General features: G+C 33.7%; 1 protein-coding gene and 1 long non-coding RNA gene across 5 annotated transcripts in view; both read left to right on the top strand.

Moving 5' to 3' along the window:
* LOC105317886 (multiple epidermal growth factor-like domains protein 10) overlaps positions 1–16,638 on the top strand; it is a 254,170-nt gene that overhangs the window by 226,551 nt on the left and 10,981 nt on the right. The gene's annotated exons all lie outside the window — the stretch shown is intronic.
* On the top strand, positions 4,257–15,696 carry LOC136276088 (uncharacterized). The gene is made up of 3 exons (XR_010714557.1): positions 4,257–4,407; positions 5,355–5,628; positions 14,152–15,696. It is a non-coding gene; the product is annotated as an uncharacterized lncRNA (long non-coding RNA).

Genomic DNA, 16,638 nt, shown 5'->3' with positions numbered 1-16,638 from the left:
ATTTAAAAAATGAATTAAAAATCGCCATACGTTTTGACAGACACTTCATAACACGAGATCAGAATGTCTGTTTCAATTTCTCATTTTTTAGTTTTAACAATTTAAAAGAGGATCCACTTGAAAAAGAATATTTACTCACCTGTTTAATTTCATGAGCTTCTGTATTAAACAAAAGCACAGTGAGTTTGTGTTTCTTATTTATTTCAAACGATATGTTAGCAAGGTTTGTAGACATTCCCGATAAATACAGATTGATATATACGAAACCATCTTCGTCTGCTTCTAAAAAAGATAATCCGTTTCTCGAAGTCTTGGCATCATATATCGATGCATTAAACGTACTTGAGGGTAAAATGGTGGTACTAGCCAGGGCATGGCAAACTAAAAAATAAAATGATATAACATTATCGTTAAAGTGTGCACTAATAAACCATTAAAATTGTTGTAAACTGTTTACAAATTTTTTATTTGCGAGCGAGACATTTTAGCGATTTTCGCGAGAACATCGTTGTCGCGAATGTTCCCCGCCGCGACCCAGCCCTTGTCGTGTATATTTTTATACGGTTTATTCGCGAAAATTAGTCATTGCAAACCAGTTTGTGTCCAGTTAATCGCTAATAAATGTCGTCGCCAATAAAAGTTGGCTTACAATAATTCATTTGTCTAGTCATAGAACAAACCCCTCTTCTACTTTGAATCTTTAAATTGATATTTCTGGTTTTATAATAAATACGGTGCATGACAAAATCCAAACTAAATTATATTCACATTTAAATAGCTTGATAGTTATCAGGAAACCTGTTGATAATTAGGTATACCATTGAGGGAGTCAGCAAGATTCCAATTCTGCAAGAAAAAACACTTTATAAGCTTTGGGAAATAAGTCTGCCTTGAAAGAAATGGAACCTTGCTGTCTATCTTAATATAATACTTTACTGTCATTATAAACCCGTTCAATTCAATATAATTTTTCCTATACCTCACAAGGTAACATGTCAAATTCAATAAAATCAGATAGCATGACGAATTGTAACGTAGGCAAGTTATAAAGATGAATAAGTACAGTCAATCAAAAAACGACGTTGCAACGATAATCAAATCATATGGTCATGCATATTAAAGATTTATTTCGGAATAATACTAAACTTTCTCCTTGGTTATTAGAAATAACTAAGTGATCTACATTGTTTTTTATAAGCTCATCGAACCTATTTGTAGGGAATTGGTCTACATTAAAGGTATTTAGTTTGTTTACAACAATTGTTAGGCTATTAGCCATTAAGCTATTAGCCAATCATATCGAATTACTCTGATACAATGAAAAATAAGTAGAGTTTAAAAAAAAACACATATTATCTTTTTATAATATTTGTCGTTTTGATATCGCCATAAATTAAAAAAAAATCGCACCTTTTTTACATCCTAATGTAACAAATACAAAATAAATTTTAAATGTGTACTTTCTGCTTTCCAACTTGCATGCAAGTATTTGATTTTAAGTTATTTTCATGTACATGCACTAGATTGAAGAAAACGCTTGAAAGTGCGTCATAGATCTGCATGTTCCTTTGATGATTTTAATAAGGGTGTCATAAATTGCTTGAAAACTAAAAAATTCCGGGATTACACCGACAATCTTCTAAAATTTTTGTAATCCATTTCTCGTAATAAAGTGAATTAAATTCAAACATTTTGTTTTCTTTACGCTGCAGTTTTTGGGCTATGGACAAATACAACAGTTTTCTTTTCTCGTCTGAGCCGTCGGCGTCCCTGTGGTATTTATTAAAGCGGCTAATAATTCTTGTGGAGAACAGTTTCTTTTAAGCATATATTTATTGGATTATATGTTTGCATACTCTAGAAATGTAATCGTATCACTACTTTTCTCAATGCCTTTTCTGGGGTTTTTTATTATTAATCTTTTATTGTTGGTTAGGCTCGGCTCGGACAATTACTTAAAATGGAACAAGTAACATTTGTGTAAGATAATATGGAGCTCATTTATGTGTAAGTGTCACAAGAAAAACTAGTATAATAATTGTTCTTGAACAATTAGAGGTCTTTCCACCTTAATAAAGGGTGTTAAGAAAGTTCGTTCCGTGATTTACTTTAGCCTAGATTCATTAATAAACAACTCGTTTGTAAGTTTTTTTTATTTTTAATAACCAGATAGACCACCTTTGTTTTTCAGTACATTTTTAATTCTGTAAGGCATTGAATGAATTAAAGAAATCAAATGTTTCTGAGGTATCTCCCTCCATGCTCGTTGAAGACGGCGGCGTAATTGGTCCATGGATGTCGGGCGCGGATCCTTGTAGGCCTCACTGTCCAGAATACTCCAGAGATTTTCTATGCAGTTTAGATTTGGGGAATTGCCCGGCCATTCTTCTTTCGAAATAAAGTTTGGTAAATTATCTTTACACCAATTCTGTGTTACTAGGACAGTGTGAGGTGTCGCACCATCTTGAACAGACGTAGCGTGTCCTGGATATTGAACCAACTTTCGTCCATCAATCCTGCCAGTGTTTTTTTGTCGATTCAGTGCAGGTTTAAGTTCTTTTTGAAGAAGATTCAGTGCAGGTTTAAGTTCTTTTTGAAGAATTTTATCCACATAATATTTTGCATTTATAGTTTTGCCGGATGGAACAATGTGTAGCTTTGACAAACCGTTTACTCCCATTGCACCCCAGATCATGACTTTGGCGCTTGACTTGACGCAGCTGACGTCGGGTACCTCATCTGACTGGGACCCCCACACAACCTCGTCTTGTCGGTTCGGAACATGAAACAGATATTTTGAAGATTCGTCACTGAAGATGTAGTTCTCCCAGTCCTCAGCTGTCAAGTGCTTGTGATCACGAGCAAATTTCAATCTTTTTTGTCGTTGTGTTTTCGTCAGAAGCTGATTTCTTGATCGCTTAAATGCCTTCCATTTTTTTACTTTCCGCAAATAATTAAACACAGTCACATGACTTACATTAAAGCCCGAGTTCTTGAGTTCCTTGCTGCATTTTCTTGTTGATTTTCCTCTTTTGTATTTTATGTTCTCGACTTTCCTTTTAACTACGCCTACTATTTTCGATGGTCGGCCTGATCTCGGTTGGTCGGCGAGCTGTTTATTTTGCTCTCGCCTGCGTCTCCACTTTGTTACCCATCGCTCACTTTTACACAGTTGTTTAGCCACATCCTTCACACCGATTCCTGCATCTAATAAAGCCAAAGCCTGGGCTCGTTCGTTGACAGTATCGACACTTGTGCAAGACGTCTGCTTTTTCACCGAACTCGTCATTTTGTTTGATGACGTAATAGACATAAATGTTTACATCACTCTATGACACCACCAGAGAGTGCACATAGGGGAAGATAACTGATGATATGTTGAGAGAAAATTCTCTAGTATAACCAGTGTGAATTTGAAACAGAAATATTGCTTTTATCAATTTATTTTTGTCAATTTACAACCAGAACGAACTTTCTTAACACCCTTTATGTTTAATCACTTGCTAAAACGTTTAATAAGGTTTATAAAAACTTATCGTTTTGCCTTGGACTAGAATGAATTGATGTCATTTGATGAATCGTGTCACGTGATAGCCTTAACAATTTCTTAACACGGCGAGCGTCAAAATTTAAACAGCAACAAGCCAGACCTAACGTTATTTGAGCTGATTTTATATTCAAACGTTCAATCATACCTTTACATATAATGTTTAAGCCCCAAAATATTTAGAGTGAACCCGTGACGTAATATTGCGGTCCTACAATAGCATCCATGTTTGCACAGACATCTGAGGTGGAAGGTAGCGAAATTTGAGAATTAAGCTATGAATTTAATTGTTACATATTATCTTTTTTTGTTTACATATCACACTTTCGGTCCTCCACAAAACAAAAACTTATTAGGTATTTTTTCTGACTGTTTACAATGTTTTGGGTCAGTAATTCCATAGACTTAGCCTCGCCTTCAAGGAACTTTACCATCGCTACAAAAATCTGTAAACAGTCAGTAGCAAACCTAATAAGTAATATCATTATACTTGTAATATATGTCGTAATAGAAATTGAGAAACTAACAACGAATCCATCAACCATTTTTTTAAAAAAACAAACAAGTTGATTAAACAGGACTATCAACAGTCTCGCTTGAAGTCATCTTTTCGTAAGTCCTATGGTCGATACAACGACCTTTTCAGCAACTACAATTTTCCACTGGGTTGCATGCTGACTGACGTTTTTTATTCTAATATTTAGATTTTTTCCCGATTACGACAAAGAGCAGACGACGGATGTGACCGGTCAGCAGAGGATGCTCACTCCTCATTGGCACCTCATCCTACCTTTATCTAAGTCCGTGTTGCTCTGCTTTGAATTTGTATTTCGTTTTATGGATTTTTGAGACGATTCACGGTTTGTTAAAGTATTGTCATTTTTTATGAGAATTTTTTTTCAAACCATTGCTTTGAGTACTCCCTGTTGTTTATCGTAAATTTATTGTCTTTCGGTTACTTTTCTGATTTGTTCACACTTACTTTGAATAAAACTGATGTACTCCCAAGGTGAATATTCTTTACACATGGCTAAAAATATAAAATCTAACGATAAACGAGAGTGTTCTAGAGGCTAGCTGTCTTTGTACAATATGAATGTGTTGACTGTCAAAACAATTTACACTTGAGTAACCACAGGACTATGATGTGATACCTGACTAACCAAATTGAATACCTTATTACGAAGACCAGCAAGCTATTGAAGACTTTACAACAATTCTATATTTCTCAAGATATGAAGATTTAAAAAAAAGACCGAGACCTTTGACTTTTATGTCACTTTGTTCGACCAGGGCAGACCCTCCCATTCCAAACGGCCCAACGTCTTTTTGATAAATAATACAGTTTTAAGCGATGTTATTGATATTTAAATTCTTTCAGGGGGAAATAACTACTAAAAGGGGACCTCAGATCCTTTCAGTATAATATAATGAAGAACCCTGTATGTGTACTGAAGACATTGGTAAAAGTTCTAAGTCTCTATCTCTTATGGTTTCTGGGGAGTAGCGATAACAAGTATTTCGTACAATAGGGCAATAACTGTGCAACTCTTTTAAGGTAGGGGCTGTAGGGCTATATTTACAAACATTCTGAGAGTACGGCATAAGCAATACACGTCCCTTACCGATTTGTACTATAACGTGGAAGCTTCGGTGCATACACATATTTTAGAACAGTTATACACGAGATATCATGCTTTATTCAACCCGATAATGAATCACATTGTAATAATCCAAAAACAGATGTGCCGATTAGAGTAACAACACAATGTTTGACACTATTTTACATAATTTATTTGTTTTTTAGAAATGATAAAAGGAATGAACTAGCAACGCAAGATACCAATACTGACCACACACTGGCCTCAATACGAACAGAACCCGATAACGAACCAAAACATTAAAAAACTGGAATATAAAGGATTAATTTTTTCGGAAATATGTCAACCAGACGCTACAAAAGTGTAAATTTGATATGTATTTTGACAGTTTAAAGCTGTTCAGAAGAAACTGAAGTGGGAAAGACAGACGGGCGAACTGAAGGACGCAGAGGAAAGCAAAAGTCCCTTCCGATGAAACCGGTAGGGAACTAAAATGTCTTACAATGTCCTACTACATCTATGAAACAGTTTTCTATCTCACCCTCAACAAATGAAATATAAAAACTCATGAAGAGATTCTCAATTCACCTTGACCATTATCCTTTATGTCATTTTCATCGGCCAATGTAGACGCTCGTATCCAAGGTGGTCAGAAGTACCTATGATATATATTTAAATAGTTGGTTGTGATTTAATGAAAATTTAAATACTTTCAGAGGCAATAACTGTAGAAGGTGGCCTCAAATCCTTTTAGTATGAATACATTGAAAAACACTCTAGGTGTTCTGAGGACATTGGAAAAAGTTCTATGTTTCTATCTCTTATGGTTTCGGAGGAGTAGAGAAAACACGCATTTCCTACTCAAAGGGATATAACTCTGTAATTTCTTGTGGGTCATTTGATACCATAACTTTAAATGAATAATTACATATAATTTAAATTGTTAGGATAACTCTAATAACAAAAAAGTCACCCCGAGATAAATAGAAAAAAAAGACGAAGAATAAACTAGTAGACAAAAACGTATTATTATACTTTTGATATACATTAAAATAGAATTAGATAATACCACGAAGCCATCACCATTTTTTTAAGAGATTCTTTTGTTATTTCAAGTGAATACCTGTTGTTTATTGCAAATGCCTTTACAATACTTTTATGATTTGTTCCCCGTTACTCTGAACAAAAAGTGCTCGCTAGGTTTAATATACTTTACACAAGCCTATAAATAGAAAACCTAACAATGGTAGAGGGTGCTCATGTAGCTGTCTTTGTGACAATGTGAATGGGTTGACGTTAAAAACAATTTACACTTCAGTAACTATAGGACCATGATATGATACCTGGCCGACCAAATTGAATACCTTATTGCGTTATCCAGCAAGCTTTTCGAAACTTTACAAGAAGTCTGTATTTTTTTAAGATATGAAAATTCATAAATTAACAATTTTTTAAAATATGTATATCACTTAATTTTTATCGAATAATTTATAATGCATTCTGGAAAGAGAAAGCCGGTCAAGTAGTCAATTTTCAGTAGATCTTGTAGAGTTAAAGATTATGTAATTGTCTGCAGATCAAATAATTTCTGACTTTAACTTTAGTAGTTAGCAAATGAATATTAAAATCGTGAGACTCAAATAAACCACCAACTATAAAGTACAAATATCGAAAGAATAATAAAATTATGAGAGTTTTAAAATTTTAATAATGCAGTGGTTATTTTAGATGTCATAATATTCTTCATGGGTAAACACACACATATAGAATGTGATTAAAAGAAATCAAAACAAATCTCTACACTTACACTTAAAAAAGTCAAAAGAAGAAATTCAAAATTATAATCGAAATCGTCATGCTTTAAATTAATAGTGCATTAAAATCCTTTTTATATCTTTTTGAAACAACTAATCAATCAAATGCGTTTTATCGACTTAAACATTAGTTATTAAATAATACAGTGATTATTTTAGATGTCATTATATTCTTCACGAGCAGTACTTTCATGATAGGCCTCTCATGTGTTAATGAGGTTTCAGCTGTATGGTCAAGTGTTGTTAATAATGACCCATATACATACACAAGACTGCTTTATTAAAGCCATGGCATATTGAGATTTATAAACACACTCTAAAAAGGCTTCAAGGAAGAAACATTGATGGCAGCACGTGCACTCACTTGTGTTATCTATTTTAGTACTTATCTTGGCCGAATTTGTTTCCGAACACATGTCAACCACTTGGCGAGGAAACTTTATTATCTTTGTCTTTAAGAAAAAACTTCCCCGTTCAGATATAAATCAAAAACACAAAAAGGTTGTTTTGCAATGTTTATCTTCTTTCGAATTAGTATTATAAGTTTAAATGGAAGAGATGTTTTTGTTTTCTAAGGTGAAAATTATAATTGTATACAACATAATTTTGAAACAGGTGGTCGGAAAACGTCAAACATGCATTTCCTACGTGTTGCCTTTTTTGTTTATGTAATGAGTTAATCTGCATACAACTCGATAATGCAAAGCATATGGAAAGCGTTTCAATTTGTAGAAACAAAGTATTTAATACGGACAAAAATAACATGTAGTAAAATATAGTGATTATTCTAAATTTAATTATGTTCTTCATTAGTACATACATATTTAACGCAGTAATAGGAATACTTGCAGAACGTTATTGTAATTCTATTCCTATTTTCACAAAACACTATTACGGAATTTAATTAAATCAAAACAAAACTCTACAATATCATTTTTTAAACCAAGTCAAAAGAGGTAAGCTTCAAAAGTAAACTCAAAAACAATTATTTTATTTTTTACAAATTAAAAACGCACAAAATCTGTCCGGTAGGGGGCGTGTATTACTTATGCAATACTCGCAGGATGTTTGTTATAAATGTAAAGTTAAGAAACGTGTCTGTTGCAAAAAAAAGTGGGGAAGCAGCCCCCCCCCCCCCCAACTCCCCATCCCCCACCCATGATGCTACGTGCCCGTAATGTGTACACACGGTGTGCTCTGGAGTATTCTTCTGTTATCTAAATTTAGACTCGGCCACGAATCGGCGCGCAGAAACTATAAATGAGACATTTTGGGCGCAAAGTCCTGCTTTACCACTCACGCAAAGGCTGAGATCTCGATCTAATGGTTTAAATGAACTCATCGATTGGCATAGATCCATGAATAAATTGTTTGACATTTGTTTTATAACAACTACATATACTTTGGATCGAATGTTTTGGATGAAAGCTATCGAATTAACACACTTGACTAGCAACAGATTAAAAAAGTAATAATGTACCTTCGTGAGATACGCGAGTTGTGTGCCCTTTTCTAAATGAATGAAATCGCCTAACTGATCGAAAATCGGGTCACACCCCACTTTGGCGATTTAGTTCCTTCAGTAAACATTCTAGCTATAGGAATGCATATATTTGTTTAAATCAAAACTGATGATTCTTTGGTAATGATGAAAATCCAACACCAATTTTTACTTACATTGCACATTAATAGACAATGTAACAACTTGTTGCAATGACCCCCACCCTTTTTCCCACCGTTCAAATATGGCTAATCTTTTTTTTTTTTTAATCAGGTGTACACAAGTGCATGGTGAGCAGCCATTTTACTTAAAAACTCTTGCTCACTGATGTTATTCCATCCTATATAACATTTTCAACAATTGTGAATGTAAACACTGAATTGTTAAACATGCATCGGTACGTTAATCTTTTTTGTAAAAAAAAAATCTTGATATTGTTTGTTCCCATTGTCTGCATTGTTTCGGAGGAGGCAACTTTCAGACCTTAGATATTGTCTGACGACGTCAGGCAATGATAGGCCTCTCATGTGTTAATGATGTTTCAACTTTATTGTTCATTGTTGTTAATAATGACACATGCACATACACAAGAGTGTTTTATCAAAGCAGTGACATATTGAGCTTTAAACATAAACTCCAAAAAGGCGTTTAGGAAAAAACACTTGTGTTATCTATTTTAGTATTTATCTTAGCGGAATTTGTTTCCAAACAAATTTCAACCACTTGACGAGGGAAATTGATTCTTTTCGTCGTTAATAAAAAAAACTTCCCTATATTGATATAAATTTAAAAAAATCCAAAGAAAGTTGTTTTTAGATGTTCCTAAATCGTCCTTTGATTAAGTAGTTTAAGTAGTTTAAGTAAAGATGGTCAGTAAGAGATGATTTTGTTTTTACAGCTGAGAACTATAATTGCATACAGATTACTTTTGAAACAGATGGTCGAAAAACGGCAAGCATACACTTCCTTCGTATTAACATTGTCCTATATAATCATGTTTGTTTATGTAATGACTCAATCTGCATACTTATTGATAATGCAAAGCAAAGGATGAATACACAATTCAAACAGTTTCAAGATGGATTATGTCCTTTGCTGGCATAGATACTACTTAATATAAAGCCCATTCAGCATGGGGGCAAGTACAAGTAAATCTTTAAGAAACGGTGTCTCTGTGGATGATGTCTAAAATGTAGCTGATTGGTCTCATACTGGAATTTAACAAAAAAATTGCAGATAAACAAATGAAGATGATTTAGTCCATATGTTTGAGTGTTATCTACAAGAGCATACATGTAATACACAAAATAGTTCAACGGGCAGAATTATATGGCCACTTTTTTTTATTGCATAGCACTATCATAGAATTCAATTACAAAAATAAATATTTACATAATCAACATTTTGTAAACAAAACAATAAAAAGGTACGCTTCATAAAGTTTTCTTAAACAAGGATTATTGACTTTTGTCATAATAAGCAATGCCAAAAATCAAGTCTTCTTAAATTTCTTTAAATAATTTACAATTGAAGGCAATGTCAACTCTAAAAATAAAACGAACATAAATTTTGAAAGGAGACCGATTCGGCTAGAGTAAACAGGCGAACGTGTTTAACTGAGATAATTGGTTTGTATTGAAAATAATGTGATACTGTACCCACCCCCCCCCCCCCAAATAAAAAAAAATCGGACCATGCAGCTTTAACATACACATTCTCAAACACTTTTCACGAGTCTTTTTTCAAGTCATTAATATAAGACATCCGTTCAAATGTATTTGTGTGTGGTATTTTAAATGAATATAATAAACTAATTTAAAATGAGAGGTGCTAAAAGAAGACACATTTTAAATAAAGCCCCGGGAGTAAACACAACTCGTTTTTATTAGGCGAAGCTACCTAAACACGCTTATGTAACGTCAAAGCTCTAGAATTTCTCAGAACGATTCATTTATCCCCAGCACCCCCTCCCCCTTTTCAGGCCCCTTACTTAACCATTTCTATGCCACAGGGCCTATTTGAATATTTACGTTAAGTGCCACAGGGTCTATTTGGGCCTATGGCAATTTGAAAAAAATATATATTATAATAAAAAAAAAATTAAAATATTCAGGTTCTGTTTTTCATTATTTATTTTTTAAATTTGTATCAATAAATATCGTATGATATATGTGATTAGTGAAATACTGCGGATAACGTCACAACGTAAAAAATGACATCATAATAATGACGTCACTACGTCACACAGCGCCAACTCGTTGTCTGCCTTTTACCATGGCTGGCGTATGGTTTTTGTGAATAGATCCCCAGGACTTTTCCCTCAGAACCGGAAAATAATACCTGTCCTAATGCACAACCTGTACCAAAGGAAATGCCCCCTCCCCCACAAGAGCAAGACCAATCATACTTTTTCCTACTCTGCCATATTAACCTGGGGCTCGTTTAACATAACTGAATTTTGACTAAAATCTATCCTAAGTCCAACAAATTTTCATAAGATCCAACCATAGCTCATAAATTTGTCATATCTTAGGATAATCTTAAATACGGTCTTAAGTCCAACTTAAACATGGCGAGAGCTAATACTTTAGTCCACCACCGAGGGCCGAGTATATTTTGAGTGTGCGCGACTTTTTTTTATTTTCTACTGCCGTTAGTGCTGATTAAAAAAGATCAAATAAAACACATCGGTAATATCCATACGTTTTTTTTTTAATTTAAACCATAAATCGGGTAAAAGGCTACTACATACAGCATTGTTCTCTTTTATTGTATAATATGCAAGAAATTGAGATAATATGAATCGCTTGAAGGAGACCGTGTGTCTTTTTTTTTTTACTTAGAATTGAAATATTGACAAAGCACGAAAGGAAGCATGTACTTCATGTTTACTTATTTTTCATTCAGAGTTAATTAATGAACGGCAATATAAACTGCAATATGCCAAATAAGGAGGAATGGGGCACTGAAAAAATAACATGTACTTTGATATGATCCTAGAACAAAATTTTAGTCAGATGATCAACATTAAAAAAATTCCATCTGGTAACATTTTACTGAAGTTTTCATGCATGTGAAAGAACAAAACTGAATCTTTGGACAGAAAAACAAGAAATGCATGTAATAACTTATTTGGAGATGATGGTGATGCTTCTTCGTCAGTGTTCGAGATCAAGAATTCAGTGCACACCCGCATCCCCACCCCCTGCGTGCGCGCTTCAAGTCCTATTGATACCTTTTTCGTATTTTATGTCCCTTCTTCAGAGCATTTTAAACAGAGACATTCTTTCTTAAAACTAAATTTCAACCGTGTGTCTAAAATTGGACACCGCACATCATAGACATTTAATTTTCACACAGATGGTTCTGTCCGCACGGCCTTTCAAGTCATTACCTGTTTTATGGTCACAAAAAGCATCTACTGTGTGTACAGGCGAAACTTTAGCGGTAAAGGAAGAACAGATTTCTAGGAGTGTAATATACTTTATGAAAATACTTTTTATTCTTTCAGTTTATGTATAATTTTAGTATATAAAATATATGAATGTTTTAACCACAAAATTTTATCATTGTTATATTTTAGACAACTCAGTTGGTCAAGCGGATTTAATCACTAAAACAAACTGTAAGACCACAAGTTGGTAAAAAAAAACACTCCTTAGCTCCAATCGAGATATAGAATCGTAAATGTCTTGCATATCATAACTGTCATATTTCATCGTATGATGATGCCTATGTGTAATCGTTAACTTTCTTAGGTCTATATTGTTTTTAATTCTTTGACTATTTGAACTATAATGTAAATCACAATCGTAGTTGTATCTATAAATAATGATAAGATATTAGAGAACATTAAGAACAAGATTATAAATCTTTTTTCGAGAGTTCAAACGTTTACAACTGACGATCGTGATTGTCAATATTACACGTATGATGTGGTAAAAACTTTGTATGGAATAAAATGTAAAAATTAAATTAGTGTTCACCTGTCCGAGAAAAGGAAGATTTTAAAACATACAGATAATTTAAAGCTACATAGTCTGATTTTTCTGGCTATGAGAGTATCAAATATTTTCTATACGGACCAAATTTATTAAAAAGATGCCTATTTACATAAGCAAAATCCGTCTCCTTTCAAAGTTTGAATTATCTAAAGTTCATAAACAAATTCTGTATGAGAACACAAAAATCAAAACAAACAAACAAACCAACTCCATCTTGGGAATGTTCAGAAACGGGCACCGTTTGGTTTCATTTCAGAATAATTGGGTTTATTCAACCCGCATGTAATGTATCGATTGTATACAAAACACTTCTCCAAATATTAGTAAATAAAATGTACCGATGTTTATTTTTGATTTGAATGTTTTTCAAAGTCGTAATACAACCATATCCGCCTTGACCTCAGCAGCGAATTTTATCATGAGACGAAAGAAATGAATACAATTTATGTCGTTTGTTTTTGTAAATAAATTGTGTACATCACTTTTTCATTAAAATATGACTTAATTGACCTTGAAAACTACTGCAATGTATATTATGATACACATACTTAGCAAAGCCATCGTATAAAAGCGAACACAATTTTTTAAATGAAATCGGGCATAGCAGTTTTAAAAAATTCACGATTTTTCTGTTTACGAAATCATTAATACAGTCATTTGGGGTATTTTGAATAACACTTTTTGTTCAACTTGATTGTAAAATATGTGTTAAAACGCATGTTTAATACACTTCGTTGTGTTGGTCCAACAGAAAGATCATACTCGTTCATGTGCGGACCTAGAAAGGAGTGCATGGACTACTCCTTCCATCTCTTGGAAAATTCAAATTAATAAGATTACATAGCAAAATTCCCGAAATAAGCCCAAACCCTCTCTCCAACTTTAGAAAACAAAATTATCCCTCGGACGCCCCCTGGCAAAGTTTTCTGGATCCGTGCATGCGGTAACAAACATACACTGTATCAATTTTCTCGCTTAATAAAGCAATATCATACAGTGTAATGAGAAATGAATATTTAGCAGCGTTTTCATCACACAAATTCCCTTTACTGAGGTTAGCCAGAAGATTTTAATCAGAAAATAATTTATAAATGTATGTCATTTCTTCTTTAAAGTCTCTATATATAAATCACTGGCGTCGGAAGCAAATTGAAAGACTAATCCTCAGAAATATTGACAAGTAAAAAAAAATAAAAGACTAATTCCCAAAACCATGAAAATCCTAATCCGTGTGTGTGTGTGTGTGGGGGGGGGGGATACGTATAGTTCGAACAATTTTTTTTTTAGATCATGATACTCCTAATCCGTGGGGGGGGGGGGGGGGGGGGTAGTATACCTATACCTCCCTTACAACAAATATTACATTTTTTCCACATCATGAAATTCCTAATCCGAGGGTGGGGGAGGAATAGACTGCCTATGACCCCAACTTTTTAACATTTTAATCGTTTCAATTTAAATTTCGGAACAATTATGTTTCCGGCGAGAAAAAGTGGGGGGGGGGGGGGGGGGCTCAATGATGCTATGTGCCTAATGGTTTGGTCTATCTTTGCAAAAAAAAAAGTGGGATGGAGCCCCCCTTAGCCCCCCCCCCCCCCCTCCCCCGATTCCGACGCCTATGTAAATAACATTGCAGGTGGTGACTGTTGGAGAGTTTAATTTGTTCATGTTTTGTACATTGCAGTGCGATACATCAAACTTCCTAAAACACGGAACGCGGGGTGATTCGAAATACCCCCAAATGACTGTACGAGCATAAACTTGGATGGACGTTTTTGCTTGCGTGATTTCATAGAAATGATTATTTTATAAAACGAACAAGAAATTGCTAACCAATCTAGCACTGTCATTCTTTGTATGTTTGTCTGTCTGCCTATCTAACACACATGACAAATTAATTCCTTTTTGCGAATTTCTTAAAGCAATATGAGCTGCGATTTTCATGCTGAAATATATTTTTTACGAAAGTGTTATTTTCTACTAAATTGACAAAAATATCATGTTTTTTAAAGTTTTGTTAGCCATATCTTTATTGGAAAGCCGTAAAGAAGCCTCGATTGAAGCAAATTTGAATTATTGTCCTGTACAAAAATTGATCCGCGGTATAATCCTTCGTAGAAAAATCTTTCTTCTGACGAAATTAGTGATTCTTTCAAATTATTTTTATCATAAGGGTTTAAGTTACATGCAGACTAATCATGCTAGTATTTTTGCAGAAAAATAAAATTCTAAAAAATACAGCTCATATATTGCTTTAAACTGCATCATGATAAACCTTTACAGCTGCAGCCAGCAATACCCGCCTCTTGAACACTAACATATTTGCGTTATACTAATTAATTAGTTTTTGAAAACTATCCGCTATTATTATGCCTTCTGTCAGTTAGTCACTATATATTCAATACTCATCTATTTTCGCATAGTATCAAAGGATTTATATAGCGTAAGCATACTATGCCGAAATAGAGCACGGCAAATATTTTCAACGAAAATCTTTCAAGCGCCGACTGCGGAATTCGAACTCACGACGCTAAAATCATTCCAGCTTGAAGCCCTACTCGTTACCGCTACGCTATATTCGCCGTTATTATATCTAACGGTATTTATATATATAAAACGTATAGATATACACAACTGACATCAAGCAATTAAAATTATTCATTTTTCCAAAAACACTTAATTATTGGCGGTAATTTTAAAGTTTAAGTTTCTTATAAACTTTTGAACAAATTGATTGAACATTTTTCAAAGACATTCTACATGAGAATCACAAAAACGCTTTTTTAATCGACGCTTCATAAAGAATGTACAAGAAAAAAATTCAATGAGATTTCGTCTGCTAAACATTTCGAGTTTTCTCGGTAAGGCCAAACGTCTCTCATATCTTGAAAAGAACATAAACCTTTGTTGACTTTTTATTGTACAACAACTTGTTGATTAAATAAACAATCAAATCAATTGATTAATTTGAAGAAGAAAAACAAACGCTTGCTTTTCAAGTGATTATTTTTAGGGACTTGTCAACACTCGAACGTCACAGCTACTGATAGCAAAGCACGTCAGTATATTCAACAGTCGGCATAATAATAACAATAGTGTTGTGTTGTGCATGTACTATGCCTAAATAGTAGTCAGGGTTTGATACATAGTGCACTCGCCTCCGGCTCGTGCACTATGTATCAAACCCTGACTACTATTTAGGCATAGTACATGCACAACACAACACTATTATATAATTGATGACAATGATTGTTACAAAAATATCGTATTGATGATGCATACATGCTCTAAAACAATGTTATATAAAATCGCTTTAAAACATTTGGTGTTTTGCTTAATTACACATATAGTTTACTGTTGATCTAATATGGTTTGTACATGGTCAGTAAATCCCATACTGTGCGAGACCGAATGAAGATGTTTTTAAAAAAAATGTCCACATTATTCGGGAGAAAAACTTAGTTATTGCTATTTAGACCATATACTTTCGTCATAACTATTTAATAATCCCGCCCCATCAACTGAAGATTTTTAGTTCCATTTTTCACGCTTTGAGGGAAACTCTTGTGTGAAAACATGATTAAGTTTGCATTGCATGTCATAAGGTTAGCAAAAAAGAAATCCGATAATTTAAGATTTTTTTTAAGTCAACCTACTTAAACTCTCTCTCTCTCTTTCTCTCTCTCTCTCTCTCTCTCTCTCTCTCTCTCTCTCTCAGGAATAAGATTTTTTATTGTGAAATTTATGTCTCATATATATATTTGTTTCCCTTGGACTGAAATGTCACATTTTCATTGGTTTAAACATAGCACGTGATTGCCTCATATATCTCTATATTTGTTCTGTGAGAATTAATATTAAGCAATATGGCCGTCATTGGTCAACGCTTCGCTTACTCATTTCGACATTTCATAGTATTTAATACATAAACCGCATGCCGTAAGTTCTTTAAGTTTTAGGAGTAGTTGCCCTTTGAAATTCTTTAAAATTAGAGTAGTTGCCCTTAGAATATTGACGTCACATTGTTTTGTCTGGAGCAGAACAAAATGGCAGCGTCGAAATTTGCTCAAATCTCCGCAGAGAAAAGGGAGAAAACATTTAAAACGAATAGCAACAAAACATTGTAAGTAAACATGGGTGAAGCAAAGATTTTTAAAGAGTATTTGAAAGG

Source organism: Magallana gigas, chromosome 1 (genome assembly GCF_963853765.1).
Source record: "Magallana gigas chromosome 1, xbMagGiga1.1, whole genome shotgun sequence".
Lineage (NCBI taxonomy): Eukaryota > Metazoa > Mollusca > Bivalvia > Ostreida > Ostreidae > Magallana > Magallana gigas.
Note: the sequence above shows the minus strand (reverse complement) of the source record. Positions and strands in the feature narration are given on the sequence as shown.